Genomic DNA, 22012 nt, shown 5'->3' with positions numbered 1-22012 from the left:
TCCCACCCAGCCAGCACACTGACTGGGCGGTCGTAATTCAAACGGGCATAAAATTAGCATAATGAGCAAATGGAAATAATTTATTGCCATTGCCGGCTCAATTTCACCTTCGTTCAACTGCGGAGGGGACCCAGCACAGCATGATGTATTCATCTCATTTTGTGCTCACTCACGTAACGTGGCCCAACAAAGCACAAGCCACCACCAGTACAGAGTTCACTCTCACTATCGAGCGAACTGATTGGGGGGGACTGTTGTTGCGGACAAAGAATGTCCATTGTTGGATTTGGATATCGCAACGTAATTTGGTCTGGAGTGGTGAAGTGCTTGGCGCCGAGTGAGTGGTGGTAAATCAGACGGGAGGAATTTAATTTGGTTCACTTCAGTTCTATGGCTGGCTGGGCAAATATGCGGGTGGTGCACGTGACTACGATTTGGTCGATACTGCGTTGATGGGTACGGAAAAATGGAACAAAAGCAATCTCTGTGTTTGGGATTAACCTTGATTTTGGATTTTCATGTCAGCGTGGTGATTTTCACTAACAGTGCAATTCACTTATTTTTGCTGTTTTATTTCAAGCCACGGTTGTTTCGCGAATTTCTCGACTTGCAAATAGAATCTGGTACCAGTGTGTGTTTGATGCCGACATTTTTTAACTGAGCCAGATAATTTATATCTATTAAGTTAATCCTGGTAACAATTTACTTTAATTTGAATGCATTGCTTTTACAACACATGTACTTAAGTTTATTTTATCTGCTTGAGGGATACCAAAGTGACGTCATATGGCATTGGATCCTATTTATCTATTGGATAAACAGGAAAGAACTGCACTTCGACCACGACACCGAGTGTATCTTAGAAATTATATAAACAATCCAGAATATCATCCAAGGTCTTCTTGAAGGTGCACCTTCAGAACTGCTACATGTATTTTTTCTGATATTCTTCAAGAGATCACAATACATATACATAAATTCATTTATTTATTAAGTATTACAATCAATTCAAGATAAAACTGAATCAATAATATTTCTCCATAATACAGGGTTCGTGGCTGCCGTTCTCCATCCTCGGTCACGCCCGATGTTCACCAAGCCACGGTCCACCTGATTCGCACATCGTGATCTCTTCGCTCTACGTCTTCTTGTGCCTACCGGATCTGTGACGAACACCAACTTTGCAGCGTTGTAATTCGGCATTCTTGCAACATTCCCTGCCCATCCTATCCTTCCGGCTTTAGCCACCTTCTAGATGCTGTATTATCCGTAAAGTGCAGCGAGCTCGTGGTTCATCCTTCTCCGCTATACACCGTTCTCCTGCAAACTGCCGAAGATCGTCCTTAGCACGCGTCGCTCGAAAACTCCGAGTGTTTGCAGGTCCTCCTCGAGCATGGTCCATATCTCGTGTCCGTAGAGAACCACCGGATTTATCAGCGTTTTTTACATGATGCACTTACTGCGTGGGTGAACCATTTTAGACCGGAGCTACTTCTGAAGCCCATAGTAAACACGACTTCCACTGATGATGCGCCTCCGTATTTCACGGCTAGTATTGTTGTCAACCGTCAGTAAGGATCCGAAGTAAACGAATTCTTCCACCACCTCGAAGGTATCCCTGTGTATCGTCACATATTACTACCTATACGGACCCGATCGTGTTCGGTTCCACCTGCCAGCATGGACTGTGTTTTGGACGCATTCACCAACAGTCCAACCTTTACTGCTTCGCGTTTCAGGCGGGGGTACAGTTCTGCCACCATTCCAAATGTTCTGGCGATAATGTCCATGTTATCCGTAAAGCACACAAATTGACCGGATTTTGTGAAAATCTTTCCCCGGCTGTTGAGCCCGGTTCTTTATTACACCTTGCAGAGCGATGTTGAAGAATAGGCATGAGAGTCCATCACCTGGTCGCAGTCCCCGGCGAGATTCGAATGAATCGGATAGTTCAACCGAAACTTTTACGCAGTTTTGCACACCGTCCATCGTTGCTTTAACCAGTCTTGTCAGCTTCCCAGAAAATCAGTTTTCGTCCCTGATTTTCCATAGCTCTGTGCGGTCCATACTGTCGTATGCCGCTTTGAAATCGATGAACAGGTGATGCGATGGGACCTTGTATTCTCGGCATTTCTGGAGGATTTGCCGTACGATGCAGATCTTGTCCGTTTTCGGTAGGCCGTCGATGAATCCGGCTTGTTAACTTCCCATGAACTCATTCGTTTTAGGTGACAGACGACGAAAGATGCTATCACTTTGTTGGCGGCATTCAAAATGGTGATTGCTCTGAAGTTCTCACATTCTAAATGGTCACCATTCTTGTGATTGGTGCAGATTACCTCTTCCTTCCACTACTCCGGTAGCTGTTCGGTTCCCCAGATCCTGACTATAAACCAGTGCAGACAGGTGGCAAACTTTTCTGGGCCCATCTTGATGAGTTCAGCTGCGATATCATCCTCATTAGCTGCTTTGTGCTGGTGGATGGCATCCTTAACTTCAGCGTGGGAGTTGGTTCGTTCCCGTTCTCTGTGGCACCAACATAGTTATTTCCTCCGCTGCCTTTATCCCCCGTGCCTACATTCTCTTCGCCGTTCAGGTGCTGCTTCCACCTTTCGATCACCGCACGTCCGTTCGTCCGTTCCATTGTAACGGCACAGTAGTTCCATTTTCTAGCACTCCGCTTCTTCCAGGCAGCACTTTTTCCCCGAAAGAGACGGGTCTGCTGCTTCCGCTTCTGTTTACAACGTTCCACGTTCTGCCAGATTCCTTGCTGCAGCATCATCGCCCGTGCTGAGTTCTTCTCCTCCAAAATCGCTCTATACTCCGCGTCAAACCATTCGTTTCGTCGACTCCTTTCCACGTACCAGATGGTGCTCTCCAGTAGTCCTCTAGAGGGGCCACATCGAGCTTGTCCTCGTCTGGCAACGCTGCGTCGTGGTTCTGCGCGTATGTTGAGGCGACATCCGGTTGCCGGTACCGTACATAATTGGTGACGGAAAATTTTGGGCGCAGTTTAACCATCACCAGGTAGTGGTTGGAGTTAATATTAGCGCCACGATAGGTCCCGACGTCGATAATGTGGGAGAAGTGCCATCCGTCAATCAGAACGTGGTCGATCTGCGATTCCGTCTGCTGTGATGTAACGATAAGAGAGGCTGTGTTGGAAAAAGGTGCTTTGTTTCCGTTCGTCACATAAATTCTCATATATTATTCTGGTTTTCCAAAAATATATCCCAAGTAATGTGTAGTACGCTGATCGCAAGAAATTTATTGGCCTATCTCGATGCGTGGAAAATTCAGGCAAGGAATCGCTCAAGAAATAATAAAGCGTCGCTTTATTCCGGATCCTAGTACGGAGCTGAAACGAAACGTCAAATCAAATGGGGCTTGGTGTGTTAAATTTCTTGATCATTCTGGTCACGGAAAAATAATGCACTCAACGAAAATTACTTGAGCGATTCCGTTTGAAGTGCATACCTCGCATAACACAGAAAACATCTTTGAAAGTTAAATTTGAAAAAGATGTTGTAGTATAGTACTATAATCGAATCTGAACACATCCAATGTTAAAATCATGTTTTAACTATGTTTGGCAATAACAAATCACTGAAAAATCTTATCATCCAAACCACAAGTTAGAGTAACGTAAATTGAACGTTGATTGCACTGGAGTTTTGAGTCATTGTCTTTCTTCAATTAACCCTCTAATACCCAATCCCGCCTTTAGACGGGGTATAGTTTGAGCATTTTTGTAATTTTTGTTTCGTGGAAAATCAAATTTTTTATATTTTTAGCTGATATTTAGGACTGTTCTGTATATCTCAAAATGGTTTTTGATGTATTTTAAAGCGTATTTACATTTTTTAAAAATCATTGAAAAATTGATGTTTTGGTCACCTTTTTGAAGTCATTGTTTATTTTGTATTGAATCGCTACAATTAACATATTTTAAATTTTTCGCAAATCATTCTATCCTTGTTTATTAGTTTAATGGAATCGAATACACTCTAAAATTATTTTACTTAAAATTACACGGAAAATAAAATTTTCTGTGAAAAAAATTTAAAATATTAATATTTCAACAATAATCATAAAATCTCAAAATGTTTTCATCTCATAAAATCCGTTCGCCAAATTGGCTTCCAGGAAAAATATAAAAGTGTGGGGATGTTCAAAAATAAAAATTAGAAAAATCAAAAACTGAAATTCACGAAATCGAGAATTAAAAAGAATCATCTTCCAAAACATGTTTTAATCGATTTTAGATGACGAAAAATGATGTTTAGATCAAAATCAAAAATTTGGGTATTAGAGGGTTAAAGATGATATGAAAAACATCAACAGGACATAATTATAACCTTTGGGCTGAAGCATGTTAAGTATACGTTAAGTTTACGTATTAAATACGTTGGTGTATAAGTTTATCAATTCGCTGTCTCTCTTCACTCACTTGAAAATTATTTATAGAAAATCATTTGCACTTGAAGCTTTCCAACTAATCTAACACTAATATTTTATGCTTTGCGATTGTTGATTGTCTGGACTTGATATTTCGTTGTCGTCCAGGCTCCAAATTTGCCTAACGGGTATAAGAATATTATCTAAAATTCTTGGCAATTGCGAAAGTCGCTTTAGTCCTAATGGGTTGGCAGAGGAAAGTCACCATTGAATATCACCTCAGTGTCAGGCATTATATGTCATCTAAAATCATTTTGGGTACTTACGTGGCAGCTAAAACTCACTTATGAACAATAATTTTGATTCCGCGAAACATTACAGATCATTACATTTAGTTTGGAATCAAAAGCTGCACTACAACTTTGTTATTGTTATACTTATGTTCAAAACAGGTGTTGCCGAAGGGTAGAGCAAATGGTCGTGGGCTGAAATTCTTTCAGCAAATCAAAATCGTCCAGATAGGTGGATAAGCTAAAGCTAAAATAAACACTTTATTTATTCAGTTATAATAATGTTTGTATGATCATATTACAATTTTTCAGTGCAACCTTCTTCTTTGCCCTATCATCCAGTTTGGCAAACGTCAGCTGGCATCGGCTTTGCCGGATCTATGTGGTGTTAGCTGTAGGCTGATTGAAGGACACTTCATTAATACACTATCCAAATATTTCCTGGTTTTACTTACTTATTCTACACTATCAATCAAAGAAAATTTATTATTCTAATTAATTCGCGCCACCTAATGATGTGACTACAAGCGGCATATAATTCACAAGTGCACTACTTTGCTTTCTTATTCCGTTTCTTATTCTTAACCTCGATAGAAACTTGGTTCCCACTTAGCGGTTTGTATACGCTAAAATACAGTCGCGAAATGTTATCGCAACAACAGGTATTCAAAAACAACAATCACATCGTTGTATGCTATTTGGAAATGGATGTTGCAAAAACGTAATTATGATATTATTTCAATGTATTTCAGTCGATTGAAGTAGTATTGTATATAGTAGTAGTAGTGACAAGTAGCCACCATATTGCATGTCTGAAAATTTGTTCAAAATTTCACAAAATCAGAGAGATGACCAAAACCTCCCTTCTTGATATCGATCTGATGGAAAGCGAATGAAAGCATGGAAGGCGAATGTGTTTATTTCACCAGAAATTTTGAATGGCACATGAAATTAAGTAATAATGACCGAACATCGAGATGGTAAATTACAAATAAAACGTAAGGCTTGAATATTATTTTCAGCCATTACTAAATAGCACATAAACAGGTGTCACAATTATTTGCGGTGTTCGTTTGATAAATCGTGATTTTTTTCTGCTGCCAACAATTGTCTACGATGTCGCTGAGAACATATTCGATACTTAATGTTATGAAGCCGCCATTTTTTGCGCTTTTTCGGTGATATAAGTGTACAAAAATAAGTACAAAGACGTTTGTATAAAGCATGTATTATGTACTTTATTATAACAAGTTGTGTTACTTGGGTATGTCCAAAATTTGCAAGCGATATTTTTTTTCGAAATTACTGATTTTTCATGAAAAATAAGATATCTATGGGAACATTGAAGAAAATTGCTGGAAAAAAATACTGAATAAATCGAAATTTTTACGCAACTGATGAAAAGACGAAAAGATAACATCAGATCGGTAATTGATCATGAAATTTATCAATGCCTTATTCACAGCTGGTGTAATTGATTCAAGAGTTTTTTTTGGTATTCTTCATCGCTTAACCTAATCTTTACAGCTCTATAGTTCACTTGGGTACTACGTGAGTGATAACAATTGTAAGCTGCGGTTACACTTTCTCCAGCACCTAAATGTATTCTATTCTTATTCTACTACATCGAACTGGTTGCCCATGGGCTGATTTCACTTTCTTTCCAGGATGAGTACGAGGATATTGATTTGTGGCTCTTGTTCCTTTGCCAGTCCGATTGTGGGTCCATTATGAATTTCCGTTCGCCGATATCCATTTATCCGGGGGTTTATTAGAGCTATGAGAGCTCAGAAGAGAGCTCAGAGCAATGCTTAGGAATTAAAAAAAAAACATGGAAGAATTTCTAAAGAAATTAATGCTGAATTCGGAAAAAAAAATCTATGGACTACTGAAGGGGCCTCTGGTGATATTTTCCATGGAATCTCTGGAGAAATTTCAGATGAAAGATGAAATTCATGACTGAATTTTCTAATGAAACTCAGGACTGAACACCTAAGCAATCTATGAAAGATTTTCTAAACGAATTCTTTAAGGAAATTCTTAAGGAATCCTTTGTGTAATGTCTGGAGGAATCCTGTCAAGAAATTCGTTAAAGAAAGCTGGGACAAAAGTTCGACCCTAGATGATTTTTTTTTTCAGCAAAAATAAGCAGATGAAAACAAATGAATTCCGTGTATTGATCATACGCTAAAACTTTGCTGAACACAGTTGCGCCGAATGCTTTTTCATTGTTGAGTTACAACACGTTTCGTATGGCTTTAAGTTTTTAACTGAAGTTGCCACATGACACGAACCCTTGCCCCACAATTCGAACTTTTGCCCCACTATGTGTAAAATATGATTTCCAAACATATTTTCAAAAATTTTATGCATGCTAAACTATCTTCAAAATATACCTAGCAACCCGACCAGAAGATTCTAACAAAAATAAAACATAATTATAACAAACCATGATTTGTATGACTCATTGTGATATAATCATGTTTAACATCATTGGTGTTTAAAAATATTATAACTCAATTGTATCATATTAGGCCGTTACAAATATTTATTCCACTTTTTGTCCCACCATTCTTTGGCTGGTCGAGGGGGGGGGGGATAAAAATAATAAAGCATTTAATCTGAAAAATATTAAAAACTCATCGGATTGGTTAAAGAATTTTTAGCAAGATTCGTTATTTTGATAAATATTTTTTTATCTGCCCCCTCAAAATGCCATTTTGAGTCAAAAATTTTTGAAGGGGGGAGACAAAAAGCGAAAAATAAATTTGTATCAGCCTTATGTTATTAATGTTGTTCAATAACTCATTGTGAAATAATTTAGTTGTGATTCAATCAGAACATTATTTTACACACAATTGTATCAAAATATGATAGAAACTAGTTTTCTTGAAGCTAAAATTTATATCATATTGTGTTTTAATTTTGTTCTGATTATAACAAAATAGGTTATTATCTTGATTAGACCGGTTTACTTTTTGTTACTGTTTTAGTCATTTTAACCTCATCCTGCATCTAGTTTATAACAAAATAAGTTATAGAAAAAAATCATATCATCATAACACAATGTGTTATAAACTTGATATATTTTACTAGTCGGGTACGCCCCAAAATAAAAGACCAAGTTCTAAATTCATTACAATCCCAATCCATGCGTTGAAAGAGCTATCATAAATTACATTTTTTATCAAAAACTAACCTTTTTTTCATAATTTTCCGAAAAATTAAACAATTTTAATAATTTTTGGAGTGACGGACTGTTATTCAATGAGCTTCGAACAACCTTAACCTTTGCATTGACCTCATAAACTATTGTCCCATTCGAACTTTTCCGGACCTTACTCCATGGAAGTTCTGTAATGATCTCTGAATATATTTCCAAAGAAAACAAAGAAAATGCTTTATAACAAGGAAGATTAAAAAAACGGAAGATTTTTTTAAAAGAATTTTCGAGGAATTTCCAAAAAAAACGTTATTAATTCCACAGTTACTTATTCAAGGGCTTTCTTTAACTGCCATTGCATGAATTTGCGTGTTGTGAGACAAGCACAATGATACATTATGACGAATCCTTGATGGGTTTTCTAAAGCAGCCGTTGAATAGAGTTTCCAATTGCCTTTTGAGGATTTTAGTAGAAATCTGTGCACAAGTTCCTGGGAAAAAATCCGGAGAAATAATAGGGAAAACTTCCAATAGAATTCATGGGGGGAAAATTCCTGAAGCAGTTTTCGAAAGATTTTTCGAAAAATCCCTGGAAAATTCGATATTTTTTCTCAATGTCTTTGATCGATATTTGATATTATTTAAGCCATTTAAGCGGTGATGCTAGGGTAAAAGATAATTTGAAGCAATCGATTTTTACAAGGACGAGTTCTCAAGCAAATTAAAAATGATAATGTGTTACAGTTACGTTATCTTAATCAATAATAACCATGTGAACTATCTCCATTATTGGAAAAAAAATTGATCAGCGTTGCCATCTAACAACAGAAATTAGACAATATCACAAGATGGCTTTTGTTGTCCTTTCGAACTTTACTGAACATCACATGTGGCTTTAGACAAGTATTCAAGATTTAGAGCAATGCTCGACGCTAGTCTGAATTTTGAACGTAAAAAAACTCAGTACGTCTGACTGTCTTTCCTAGCTTTTTCAGCTAAGCTCGTTAAAAAGCAGCTAATAAAAATAGGGTTATATTACCTCTCTAATCTTCAAATTTGATCGATCCAATTTCCAGCGACACCCTCGCAAGCAGTGCTGAAAAATTCATTTCGTCATATCTGAATTCAATTACCTACAGCTCATTTAAGAAGCTGAATCAGAGAATATGGTATATGAAAAACTTGTGCGTCTAGACCAGTTCTGCAAGAAAGTCACGGAAAAACTACTACTTTTCGAATATTTAAGATAAATGTCACGGACTTCCTTCGAAAAATCCCAATGATATTCACGGTGAATATCATTTGGCATTTTTCGAAGGTAGTCCGTGACATTTACCTCAAATATTCGAAAAGTAGTAGTTTTTCCGTGACTTTCTTGCAGAACTGGTCTAGACGCACAAGTTTTTCATATACCATATTCTCTGATTCAGCTTGTAAAATGAGCTGTAGGTAATTGAATTCAGATATGACGAAATGTATTTTTCAGCACTGCTCGCAAGTTTAAATATATTTTTTAGAAAATGTTGCAACTTTAGTTTAAGCATAAATATTAAAAAAAAAACCTCTCCTAAATCATGTTCAAAGTTTCTTCAAATTATTATCTTTTAAATGAGACCTGGGGCTTTAAAATCGAACGCAAATTGGCGAAGATATGGGCCTAAAAATGACATGTTTCTGAGTGGGTGTTCCCAAATTTTTGATCGGGAGTGTTCATCATTACCCTCATTTTGATATTTCTAGGGAAGGCAATATCCTTAACGGATTCAACTGAGATGATACACTCCGCATATCCAACGTCTTCATCATTATCAATACCAACATTTCTCACGTGCAAACCACATATTGCATAACATTTCAACTTACCGCAGGAAATGAGAAAACCACCGACACAATCCGTCCGACCAACATAAGAGGAAGCACGTTATGCAAATTCACCCCGCAATCGACCTGCTCTCGGCACTTCATTTGACCCTAATGCAACCACAATGCTAGCTGATGATGAGCCTTCTAAGAGTAAAACCTGACGTAAAACCAATAAACGTCAACACCGAGTGCTAACATCCCCTAGAGGTAGGCTCATTAACTTAGTTACGAGTTACGAAAACCCCCAGTGGCACGAAGACAAAAGCTTGCAAAACTCTCAAGAAATGGCTCTTCTTCACTCCCGTCGGAGTTCCAAAGGCTAATTAAAATAATTATCATTCGCTTAAAATGAACTATGTTGGTTTATCTTTCGGATGGGTACACCATGAACGAACGCACTTCAACCTCTCTTATGACGCTTCACCATCGTTCCAAAACTTTGCACATTTGATGGATTTTTTTTTCTCCTACAAAGTAAGGTTACCCGCAGAATGATGTTGATTACCTCAAAACCACCATCCTCGCAAGTCAGAAAAGAAAAATGAAGATCCAATGCCTTCCTTCTTGTAACCTCTTAATTAATCATTTGTTCTCCTAAAGTCTGCCGCTTTAAAGTTGATTTTTTTACGGCTTTTGCCTCCGCAATTCCACCGGTTTCAGCGAGTCTCGGCTTCGGTTTGTCTGCGATCATTGATGTTTGTTTTGTTCGCAAATTCCGCTACTTTGACTGATGCTGCTAACCGTAGATACCTATCTCTACTCCACGATGTGGAAGAGGTTCGTTCTTTCAAAAGCAACTATGCGCGAGGCTTTTCTGCTCATTAGTCAAACACAATGGCAGAAATTATGCTGCCACGAGCACGTTGAGATGTGACTGATGAAGGAGGAGAAATGGTTAGAAGGAAGATCCATCATAATTTTCAAGTAAGTATCATGCTTGTTTATATGTTGAGCAATAAAAGGCGATCAAAAACAAATAAATTCTTGCACCGACTTTTTGAATCCTCTAAGCAGAATACCCTTTACGAATGAGTGTATTCAGTTTTGTACCTTTTAATCCCGCCCTATTTTGCTTATCCTTTGACAGATACGCGTATTTCGACTGCCACTTGTAGTTGTCTTATCTGTAAAAGGATAAGCGAAATAGGGTGGAATTAAAAGGTACAAAACTGAATACACTCATTAGAAATAAATTTTGTTTGTATGAGCAACATCAAACAATTACAGTTCACAGCTTTTGAGAAGAAAACCTGCCATTTTACTGTGATGGAATTTTCAAAATAGAGTTTCGATCTAATTCCCGTCTATCTAAACACCGACCAATAATAGTCGAGTTTATTCTTGCACCTCGCCTTATTTGGTATCAGTTACTAATTTATACATAATCGTCCATCTTCTTCTTCTTCTTTTTGGCTGCACGTTCGCATCGGAACTTGGCCTGCTTCTCTTCAACTAGTGTTTCAGAGCACTTCCACAGTTATTAATTGAAGGGCTTTCTTTGTCTGCCATTGCGTGAATTTGTACATTGTGTGGCAAGTACAATGATGCACTATGCCCAAGGAGTCGAGAAATGTTTTCCCGATCGGAACGGGAATCGAACTTGCCGTCTCTGGATTGGCGATCCATAGCCTTAACCACTAGGCTAACTGGAGACATCATCGTCCATATCATAATAATATTGAAGAATTGTCCCTTAAATTCAATTCCCGAATAATCCACACCTAAAGCCTGTATCCGCAATAATCGGGACACAGAAATATGGCTGTAACTCTGCAAAACATACATTAGAATTGCTCAAATTTTGCGTGATAATATCTTAAGATATGTTCATTTCACCTGCAAAATTTCATGTGAATCGGTGAAGTACCTTTTGTTGTAGCAATTAAACCGTAGAACGCGAGCAATTGAATTTTGTACAGCCACTGGTTTAACTTGTCAGTGCTGTAACTTTTGATTTTGAATGAGGAAATGGTTGAAATTTTGAACACAAACCTCTCAATCTACTTTACTTGCATAGGAAAAATTTCAAAAAAAATCGATGCACTATCAACAATTTTATAGTTGAAACATATATTAGGGCTGATCGTGATTTTAGCCCCTCCACAATGGTCGGAAAAAGATAAAGTTCAGCTAAAACTGTTTTTATGTGTTTAATCGAAGTTATAGGTTTTGGTGTTTAAAAAGGGGTATTCAAAAATTACGAAATTATGAAACTTCAATAATTTCAAAAACAGTAAAAATCAGTAAATCCCATTTTTTTGCGTTTTATGTTAGAAAAACAAATTTGAATTTAATTGAATGATCATCTTTCGATCAAATCCAATCAAGTATGTTCAAAACGTGTGAAAAATGTGGGAAGATACATTTTATTTCAGTCAAAAATGGAAAAATAACGCAAAATATATGTAAAAACATGACTTCTTTAAATAGCTCTAATTTGAAAAACTGCAAATTTCTGCAAAATATTTAAACGTTTTTATGCAGCCCTAAGCATGATGTTTAAGGTGAAACTGGATCCATTCCCTCACTTTTTGGTTTTTGATTTTTAATAAAATAACGAAGCAATATTTTCAAAAGCGGTTTTCGTGCACATTTCATTTCATTTATTTAGTTAACATCAAATTCATGATAATACTGAATCAACAATTTGCCGCCATAATACTCGATTTGCAGCTGCAGCTCTCCAACGTTGGTCACGCCCAACACTCGCCAGATCACGCTCCACCTGGTCCACCCATCGTGCTCTCTGCGCTCCACGCCTTCTTGTACCAACCGGATGGTTAGCAAACACCAACTTTGCAGGGTTGTTGTCCGGCATTCTTGCAACATGCCCTGCCCACCGTATCCTTCCGGCTTTGGCTACCTTCTGGATGCTGGGTTCGCCATAAAGTGCAGCGAGCTCGTGGTTCATCCTTCTCCGCCACACACCGTTCTCCTGCACGCCGCCGAAGATCGTCCTTAGCACCCGTCGCTCGAAAACTCCGAGTGCTTGCATGTCCTCCTCGAGCATCGTCCACGTCTCGTGCCCGTAGAGAACCACCGGTCTTATTAACGTCTTGTACATGGTACATTTGGTGCGGGGGTGAATCTTTTTTGACCGCAGTTGCTTCTGGAGCCCATAATAGGCACGACTTCCACTGATGATGCGCCTTCGTATTTCACGGCTCACGTTATTGTCAGCCGTTAGCAAGGAACCGAGGTAGACGAATTCTTCTACCACCTCGAAAGTATCCCCGTCTATCGTAACATTGCTGCCAAGGCTTGTCCTGTCTCGCTCAGTCCCACCTACCAGCATGTACTTTGTCTTAGCCGCATTCACCACCAGTCCGACCTTTGCTGCTTCACGTTTCAGGCGGGTGTACTGTTCTGCCACCGTTTCAAATGTCCTAGCAATAATATCCATGTCATCCGCAAAACATACAAATTGGCTGGATTTCGTGAAGATCGTACCCCGGCTGTTGAGCCCGGCTCGTCGCATAACACCTTCCAGGGCGATGTTGAATAGTAGGCAGGAAAGTCCATCACCTTGTCGTAGTCCCCGTCGAGATTCAAATGAACTGGATAGTTCACCCGAAATCCTTACGCTGTTCTGCACACCGTCCATCGTTGCTCTTATCAGTCTAGTCAGCTTCCCGGGAAAGCTGTTCTCGTCCATAACTTTCCATAGCTCTGTGCGGTCGATACTGTCGTATGCCGCTTTGAAGTCGATGAACAGGTGATGCGTTGGGACCTGGTATTCACGGCATTTCTGGAGGATTTGCCGTACGGTGAAGATCTGGTCCGTTGTCGACCGGCCGTCGATGAAACCGGCTTGGTAACTTCCCACGAACTCATTTACTTTAGGTGAAAGACGACGGAAGATGATCTGGGATAGCACTTTGTAGGCGGCATTCAAAATGGTGATCGCTCGAAAGTTCTCACACATTAACTTGTCGCCTTTCTTGTGGATGGGACAGATTATCCCTTCCTCCCACTCCTCCAGTAGCTGTTCGGTTTCCCAGATCTTGACAACTAACTGGTGCAGACAGGTGGCCAACTTTTCCGGGCCCATCTTGATGAGTTCCGCTGCGATACCGTCCTTACCAGCCGCTTTGTTGTGTTTGAGCTGGTGGATGGCATCCTTAACTTCCCTCAGCGTGGGAGTTGGTTCGTTCCCGTCCTCTGCTGCACCAACATAAACATTTCCTCCGCTGCCTTGGTCCTCCGTGCCTACATTCTCTTCGCCATTCAGGTGCTCGTCGAAGTGCTGCTTCCACCTTTCGATCACCTCACGTTTGTCCGTCAGGAGGCTCCCGTCCTTATCCCTGCAGATTTCGGCTTGCGGCACGTAGCCTTTGCGGGATGCGTTGAGCTTCTGGTAGAACTTGCGTGTTTCCTGTGAACGGCACAGCAGTTCCATTTCCTCGCACTCCGCTTCTTCCAGGCGGCGCTTTTTCTCCCGGAAGAGACGGGTCTGCTGCTTCCGCTTCTGTCTGTATCGCTCCACATTCTGTCGGGTTCCATGCTGCAGCATTACCGCCCGCGCTGCATCCTTCTCCTCTAGAACCGCTCTGCACTCCTCGTCGAACCAATCGTTTCGTCGACTCCGTTCTACGAACCCGATTGTGCTCTCAGCTGCGTTGTTGATGGCTGCTTTGATTGTACTCCAGCAGTCCTCTAGAGGGGCCACATCGAGCACACCCTCGTCCGGCAACGCTGCCTCGAGATTCTGCGCGTATGCGGTGGCGACATCCGGTTGCTTCAGTCGCTCTAGATCGTACCGGGGCGGCCGCCGGTAATGTACCTTGTTAATAACGGAGAGTTTTGGGCGCAGTTTAACCATCACCAGGTAGTGATCGGAGTCGATATTAGCGCCACGATAGGTCCTGACGTCGATAATGTCGGAGAAGTGCCGTCCATCAATCAGAACGTGGTCGATTTGCGATTCCGTTTGTTGTGGTGATCTTCAGGTGTAACGATAAGGGAGGCTGTGCTGGAAGAAGGTGCTACGAATGGCCATGTTCTTGGAGGCGGCGAAATCGATAAGGCGTAGGCCATTTTCGTTCGTCAGCTGGTGGGCGCTGAACTTTCCAATCGTCGGTCTGAATTCCTCCTCCTGGCCTACCTGAGCGTTTAGATCCCCTATGATGATCTTGACGTCGTGGTTTGGGCAGCGGTCGTACTCGCGTTCGAGCTGCGCGTAAAATGCGTCTTTGTCATCATCAGTGCTTCCGGAGTGAGGGCTGTGCACGTTTATTATGCTAATGTTGAAGAATCGGCCCTTGATCCTCAACCTGCACATTCTTTCGTCGATCGGCCACCAACCGATCACGCGCCTCTGCATGTCGCCCATCACTATAAAAGCTGTTCCCAGCTCACGTGTGTTGCCGCAACTCTGGTAGATGGTATGATTACCTCTAAACGTTCGCACCATAGATCCTGTCCAACACACCTCCTGCAGCGCTACGATTCCGAACCCGCGGTCCTTCAGTATATCGGCGAGTATGCGGGTGCTCCCGATGAAGTTGAGAGATCTGCAGTTCCACGTACCGAGCTTCCAAACGCAAGCCCCTTTTCGTCGCTGTGGTCGTCGCCTGTAGTGAATAATATTAATCAAGGTAGGCATTGACATTAAGATGACATTAGAAGAATAAAGACTATTCTGTAAAACGACCTCAAAGTAAACGGTTGTATTTATTGAGCACCCCCATATCACCACAAATCAGAAGTGGGATAACGCTACGCATTCAGAAGACTTCCGATGAACTTCGTCATCCTTTCGGAGATTTGAAGCTGCTGACCGAATTCTTCATTAAGAAGTTGCAAGCAAATCTGTAGGAATCGTTGCTGAAGGCACCATGAATGCTACAATTTCGTCTCTGCAAACTGGTCAAGTATGTTCAAACGATGGAAACGGAGAATTGTTGAGAGGAAATTCGCTTCTGGAAAATAACGTGAGCAGTCATCAGGATATTGTTGGTTGTGGATGTCAAGGATTGTTCAATATTACCGGCTCCGCATTGGAAATACAAAGAAACTTTTTTCGCCTTGAAGAGATTGCTGCTCTTTTGCCGTATTTCGAGGGTCGAAACGAGGAAGATGTTGGCCATTTTATTACTATACTGGAAAACACCAAGCGTGCTCTGGCACTCAATTGTCAAACTATGAAGCTTCTAGTCATCAAACAGTTAAAAGGTAACGCAAAAATTTGGCTACACTCACGAGCTGATTTTATGCTGAAGACATATGAAGAAACGTTGGAAGATCTTCGTAAAACGTATGGATCAGTTTTCAATGGATTTGAGTTGCGCAAACGTTTGGAGAAGATCAGATGGTTTGGTCAAGAGCCGTTCGCTGATTATTGCCGATCGAAGATGCTGATTGCACAGAAACTGAAGCTAACTGAAAAGGAGTTGGTTGAATACATCGTAGAAGGAATTACTGATTTGCCATTGAAGAACCAAGCTAGAATTCAAAATTTTAAGACGGTTGCTGATATCATTCAAGCATTTCGGATGGTGAAAATGGACAGTAAAACTACCTTCAAGAGACCTGCCGTATGTTGTTCCTGCAATCAACCTGGACATGTTGCTGTGTATTGTAAGAATGTCTCCGATCAAAAACAGAAGAAAACTGCGTCATCGTTTCCCAAGGATGGATTAGAGAAGCACGAATCAACGAACTGGCCTATTGTTAATGCAGTTATAAATGACGAGGACATAGAGGACAAAGTAGTAGATGAAGGATATGACGGATTAGTAGAATTTAAACTTGCTAATTTTAATAATTGTTTTAAAGCTCTTTTTGATACTGGAAGCCCTATTTCACTTATACGCCGTGGTTTAGTAGAAAAATCAAATATAACTAAAAATAACAAATGCAAACGTTACCAGGGTGTAGGTGGAAAAAGGCTTAAGACGTTAGGTGAATGTATTAATATTATTCATATTCAAAACATTTCTTTCAGAATTAACTTCGTTGTAGTACCGGATAAGGTGCTTGGTCTTCACGATGCCATCATCGGACGGGATGTTATTATGCACTCAAAAATCAAAACCATAATTCATCAAAACATTCGGTTATGCTCATTAGATGTTGAAAACTCGAAGCCTGAAATTGATTCTAGAGAAAAGGTAAATATTTTTAATATCAGCTCTGATGTTTTTGAAATTAGTGATGAAAACATCGGGAAGATAACAAAAGATCAGTTGGCACAATTTTTAAATATTTTCAAAAAAAGTTATTTGGATTTTAGTAAACCTTCAACGCCTGAAACAAAATATGAAATGGAAATTATTTAAAAAAATGGAGATCCATTTCATTTCAAACCTCGTAGATTATCATTTGACCAAAAACAAAAGGTCGAAATTAAAATTAAAGAACTTTTAGACGCTGGGATAATAAAAGAAAGCAATTCGCCATTTGCAAGTCCTATCGTGTTAATACCAAAGAAAAATAATGATTTAAGAATGTGTGTAGATTTTAGGAAGCTTAATAAGGATACAGTTCGTAACAACTTTCCTTTACCTATTATTGAGGACATATTTGATAGCTTAAGAAATAAAAAGTATTTTACAATTTTAGACCTTAAATCTGGATTTCATCAAATAAAATTGTCAAAAGAGTCAACCAAATTTACTTCGTTTGTAACTCCAAATGGACAATACGAATATTTAAGAGCACCATTTGGTTTATGCAATGCCCCGGCTGTTTTCCAGAGATTTATAAACAAAATTTTCAAAAAAATAATTGATAGCGGAAAAATAGTAGTATATTTAGATGATATTTTGATAGCAAGTGAAACTTTTGAAGAGCATTTGGAAATTTTACAACAAGTTTTAGAAATTCTAAGCAAAAATTTACTGGAGTTAAATTTAGAAAAATGTAAGTTTATTTTTGAAGAAATTGAATATTTAGGGTACACACTGAACAAAAATGGTAGGAAAGTAAACAGTTCACATATTGAAAGCATTTCTAAATTTCCGATACCTAAAAATGTGAAAGAAGTTTAAAGGTTCTTAGGGCTTACAAGTTATTTCCGAAAATTTGTCAAAAGCTTTGCTACAATTGCACGTCCTCTATACAACCTTTTGAAAAAAGATTCTAAATTTAACTTTGAAAATGAACATTTGGAAGCATTTGAAACGCTCAAGCAAAAGTTGATTTCAGCTCCTATTTTGGCACTTTATAATCCTTCTGCAGAAACACAACTGCATTGCGACGCGAGTTCCCATGGTTTTGGTGCGATACTGCTACAGAAGCAATGTGATGGAAACTTTCATCCGATCAGTTATTTTAGTAAAATTACTGACAATTACGAATCAAAATTGCATAGCTTTGAACTCGAGACTTTGGCTGTTGTACATGCTATCAAACGCTTTCATGTTTATTTGTCGGGTATAAAATTTAAAATATTTACTGATTGTAGTGCATTGGTTCAAACATTGTCTAAAAAAGAATTGAATCCAAAGATAAGTCGTTGGGCATTATTATTAGAAAATTATAACTTTGACCTTGAATACAGAGATGAAGCAAAAATGAAGCATGTGGATGCCCTCAGTCGACAGAATACGATATATAAAAGTGTAGATAAGCCTTCATCAGAAGAAGAAACAATAAATGTTCTAAATGAATGTGAAGTTGAAAATAACATAATCATAACGCAAGAACAAGACAGTAAAATTATGAATATAAAACATTTGTTAGAAAGATCAACTTTTCCAAATTTTTTGTTATTGAATGGTGTTTTGTTTAGAAAAGAAGGTGAGAAAAATTTATTAGTTGTTCCCAAATTGATGATAGATAATGTGATAAGATTACATCATGATAATTGCGGTCACATTGGAATCGAAAAAACAATTCAGGAAATAAGAAAATATTTTTGGTTCAGTACAGTCATTGCACAATTATGGGTCACTCTGTAACAATTATTAGTCAGGCAGTTCACCATGCAATTCAAATGGAATTGACCCATAATTGTGGGTGACCCATGATTGTGCTATGACTGTAGTATGAAAAAAATTGTTAAGAAATATATTCAAAATTGTTTAACTTGCATCTTTTATAGCCCATCTGAGAAAAAGGAAGGTTTTTTGAAAATAATCGATAAAGGAAATAAACCTTTTGATACTATTCATATTGATCACTATGGTCCTATCCAATTACCTTCATCAAATCGACAGAAATACGTTTTGGTTATAGTTGATGCTTTCTCTAAATTTACAAAATTATTTCCAACAAAAACTACAAATGTAGACGAAGTTATCAACCATCTTAAAAACTATATGAATTTTTACAGCAGACCTTTAAGAATTGTAACCGATAGAGGGTCGTGTTTTACAAGCAGTAAATTTGAAAGTTTTGTAAAATCTCATTGTATCAATCATGTTAAAGTGGCAGTACGAACACCTGAATCAAATGGTCAAGTAGAACGAATGAATAAGACGTTGACTCCAATGCTGGCAAAGTTATGTGATGAATCGAAGGAAAACTGGGATAAAATCCTTTATAAAATCGAATATGTTTTCAATAATACTTATCACAGATCTGTGAATAACTTTCCAAGTGTTTTATTGTTTGGAATACAACAAAATCCTATAGAAAATGAAAATTGTAATATTGAACGTTTTATAAAAAATAAACAAATTGATAAACAAAATGAAAATATACAAGACATTCGAAACAGAGCACAAATTAAAAATAGAGAAGTTCAAGAATATAATAAAAGGATGATGGATAAAAAGAGGATCAAATGCGCCGATTATAAAGAAGGAGATTTTGTCGTTTTGAAGGTAAATAATTCACATAAATTAGATGCTAAGTTTAAAGGGCCATATCAGATTAAAAAAATTTTGCCAAATGATCGTTTTGTTATATCTGATATAGATGGATTTCAAGTTTCGAGTGTTCCGTTCAATTCAGTTTGCTCTCCCAATAATATGAGAAAGTGGATGTGTAATGATATGCCAAATGATGACAGTAACGATGAGGACATCGGTTTTGTCAGGATGCCCGAAAGTTGTAGTGAATAATATTAATCAAGGTAGGCATTGACATTAAGATGACATTAGAAGAATAAAGACTATTCTGTAAAACGACCTCAAAGTAAACGGTTGTATTTATTGAGCACCCCCATATCACCACATCGCCATTGGTATCGGTTCGCATTCTTCTCTTGTTGATTTTCCGGTGCTAGTCTTTTTTACGGCTGGCTCGCAGGGCCTGACACCAACCCACTAACCCAGGGAGCTGGGCTTACCTTCCCGGAAGCTACGGGTTCTGCATTGGCATTTCCTCCAACTACAGTGTTAAATAGCTAGGCTCGAGTGCCAGTCTTCGCCGGGGGTGGTGTTTTCAATGGGCGCCTAGGAGATAATATTTTACCTGAGCTTCCACCCCCTTTTCGTGCACATGTAGAGTATGGATCAAGGTATCTCCTGAATTTTTCCCTGGTGGAAAAAGTTTTTCGTTTTTGCAGAAACCATTTTTAAATAAAATTGCACAAAAAATGGTTTCTGCAAAAACGAAAAACTTTTTCCACCAGGAAAAAATTCAGGAGATACTTTGATCCATAATCTACATGTGCACGAAACCCGATTTTGAAAATATTGCTACGTTATTTTATTAAAAAAATGAGGAAATGCTTCCAGTTTCGCCTTAAGATGTACTATTTGAAATTGCGGCGACACGTGACGACACGAACCGTTTTTTAACTTAAAAATTACCAATATTCCTAAGGTGCAATATATAATTTGAAAAGTTTTGTGACATATTAATTTTGCACCATACGTGCATTCAAGCAGTCCAATAACAAGCTTTCATATGCTGTATAATATGAAACATATATTCCATTCTCAAAATATTATTATTTTACCTTTTTCGAATAATTCATTTTTTAATTTTATGACTTAGGCCACTTTGGCAGTGAAAATGTCATTGAAATACAAAAGCTGGTATGCTTTTAATTAAGAATCATAAAACTACAATACATTATCTTTGTTATAAGGTGAAATAAAAAAAGACGCGGACACCGTCTTCAGCCAAAGGCTGCACAGACTGAATGAAACTTAACACTAGACAAGGGACACACGGAGCATGCACCAGTGGATACGGAGATGAAAGTCTCCTCACGAAAAGTTTCATCGCCCGGAGTGGGAATCGAACCCTCACCCCATAGCATGGTGCGATTAGAAGCTTGTTGACCCTAACCGCACGGCTACGAGGCTCCACAATTACGTTTAATAAAAAGTTTAAAAATATCAATTTCGTTTTTTGAGAGTTTTGGCCGCCCCTTTGTATGGAGCCCGACCAATGTGCCCTCAGACAACAATTAGTGAGTACCCTTTATTATATCTAGTGTATTGTTGAAATATAATATACATATAAGCATAATATACACATAATCAACTACCTTCTGTGAAAATTTCAAGAAAATTGTCGGAGACATTCAAAAGTAATGAATGGGCAAATATCGCACATGAAAAACATGAAACATTTTCACTAATACTATCCCCTATCAACACCAGTAACTATCAATCCAAATGATAAAAGTTGATGAAATTTTGCAAGAAAGTGTCTCTGTAAGTATCATAACTGCTCACGAAATTTCATAATTATTCCCACAGAACTTTGAATTGGCTTCTTTAACGGTGTTGAGATAATTCGATACTCTGAATCTGCATGTCAAACTGAGCCGAAATCCAAATTTTCATGAATTTTGGAGCCCGGGAACCTATTTAAAAATCAATTTGAAGTTTGTATGGGAGCGATTTGTCGAATCACCCCTTGTCGCAGTTTGTACTGGGCGGAGCTGTCAAACAGTTGCCCAGCTGTCAAAAGGTGATTTCAAAAAAAAATCTTTGAAATTGATTTTAGGTACCAAAATAAGATTCTAAAAATCTGAAAAAAATCATAGTGGCTCAGAAAAAGGTGCTCTTCCGTATAAAATCGAAAAATCAATATATTTATCTTAAATTAAAAACCCAATTGTAGCGGGGAAAGAACCATATAGTATGCGAATGAAAATGGGGTATGATTGTACAAAACCTTAGAAACCACGTCTGTTTGTTTCTCATCCACAATTAAAAGTAATGCATCGATTTTTATGAAATTTTGCACAAACAATAAACATACATCAAAGAGTTCTTAGTTAATTTTTGGCCAATTTTTATTGATTCAGTACAGAGTTACTGCCGTACTTCTATGTCCCGATTATTCCAGATACAGGCTTTATTTCGGGCACAACCTGAATTGAATTCTCGACACACCTTCTACAGGTACACAGAATAGTCAAAACTTATGATTTATTTGAACGTAGGTA

The 22012-nt window shown here is 38.5% G+C and overlaps 1 protein-coding gene across 8 annotated transcripts in view; it reads right to left on the bottom strand.

The window, feature by feature from the left end:
- Window positions 1-22012, bottom strand: part of LOC109431038 (myosin-IIIb-like) — a 428015-nt gene that overhangs the window by 157278 nt on the left and 248725 nt on the right. The window lies entirely within an intron of this gene.

This window comes from Aedes albopictus, chromosome 3 (genome assembly GCF_035046485.1).
Source record: "Aedes albopictus strain Foshan chromosome 3, AalbF5, whole genome shotgun sequence".
Classification (NCBI taxonomy): Eukaryota; Metazoa; Arthropoda; class Insecta; order Diptera; family Culicidae; genus Aedes; species Aedes albopictus.
This window is presented reverse-complemented; position numbering and strand designations above follow the sequence as displayed.